This window comes from Gavialis gangeticus, unplaced genomic scaffold (genome assembly GCF_001723915.1).
Source record: "Gavialis gangeticus isolate Ggan-Ray unplaced genomic scaffold, GavGan_comp1, whole genome shotgun sequence".
NCBI lineage: Eukaryota > Metazoa > Chordata > Crocodylia > Gavialidae > Gavialis > Gavialis gangeticus.
In genome coordinates this window covers 14,176,756-14,178,343 of record NW_017729034.1, presented here as the reverse complement: position 1 = coordinate 14,178,343, position 1,588 = coordinate 14,176,756, and positions in this window count along the sequence as shown.

Genomic DNA, 1,588 nt, shown 5'->3' with positions numbered 1-1,588 from the left:
AGGAGCAAATTTGCTCCCAACCAGTGCATCCAGATGTGCCTCAGACTATGGCAGCGGGGTTGACCCCAGGAGATCCTGGGGTCAGAAAAAGCCATGTCAAAAAAAGTGTGGTGCACATGGCAGCAGTGTGCACTACCCAAAACCAGAGCCTAGCTAGCCAGTCACATTCTACCTGCCAGCCAGGCTTCATGCTGCAGGAGCACCACATCTGCAGCTCCCTAAAGTCCCCAGGACCCCAGGTAAGGGTCCTGGGGCCAGCACAGTTTCTGGCCGAGCCTTCCCTACCCCACCTGAGGTAATGTGCTGTGCACCAGAGCACGCATGGCATGGGTGTTCCCTGGCGACAAGTAGCAGCAGCAGCACCTTGTCTCCAGGGAAATATGTTCCTGCTCATGGGGACACACCCAACAGGAACAGTTCAGGGCAGGGATAGTCCTGCCCTGCTCTGCTACTATATGGCAGCCAGGGGAAGCTGTAGGCTCCCCCAGGTTCCAGCCCCAGGTTGGCAGGGAGCACTGAGGTCAGGCCTGGGATCCAGGAGGTAGGGAAAATTGTCTCATCTTTGGGACAGCTACCTCCCACCCCTACCCATGCCCTAGGCAGATGCCTTCTGCCTAAACCCCACTTTGATTGCAGAGCTGGGGCAGAGACAATGTCCCCTCCCCCTGCAGCAGGCAGCTCCTGACCCCCCACTCCGAGATCAAAGCTGGGGCTGCAACATTGCCCCCTGCTCCCAACAGCTGCCTGCTGTGCGGCCTGGCTCCAGTTGTGGAGCTGAGGTGGGGACAGTGTTGATCTGGGATGAGAGCCAACCAATGTCTATTGGCAATTGGAGCTGGCCCCAGCAGCAGGCAGCTCTTGAAGGAGGGAGTAATGTCTCAGCCCCTGGCTTCAATCTCAGACCCGGGAGCAGACTGCTGCAGAGGCAGGAGACAGTGTTCCCATCCTGGCTCCGCAGTCAGCCCCAGCAGCAGGCAGCTGCCCATGGGAAGGGAGGGGGCTGGGGGAGAGTTCCCTCACTTGCTGCCTAGAGTCACCAATTTACTCCCAGCCAGTTATATAACCATGTGCTACTGTGCAGTAGCTACTGCACAGTAAATCTATTACCTCTATTTACAGGTACTAGAAAACCATGCAGTAGATCAATCTACTGCATGGTAAAGCATCTCATGGAGACATACCCTTGAAGTGTGAATGTCATCTCTGGTTGATGGGAAGCTCTTGGAGGTGATAAGTCCCAGGGAGGGACTCTTTTCAGGTGGGCTAGGAAGATTTAAGATGTTGGGATTATATGGGATTTTTAGTACAAAATCTCTAACGCCTGGAGCAGAAAATATGGTTATTAAATCACTAGCAAATTACCCTTTAATACTGATGGCAAGGATGGAGTGATGGCAGGGATGGAGTGTGGGGGCAAAGCCAGTGCTGCACCGCCACCACCCCATGCCACTGCCATTTCTGAGCAGAGCTGAGGGGAAGGGGGCAGGCCAGCAGTGCTGGTCTTGCCCTCCTGCTCTGTGACCTTCATCCCTGCCATCATTCTCCCCTGCCCTGCACCCCAGCTCTGAGTCTGGCCCCATGCCACCCC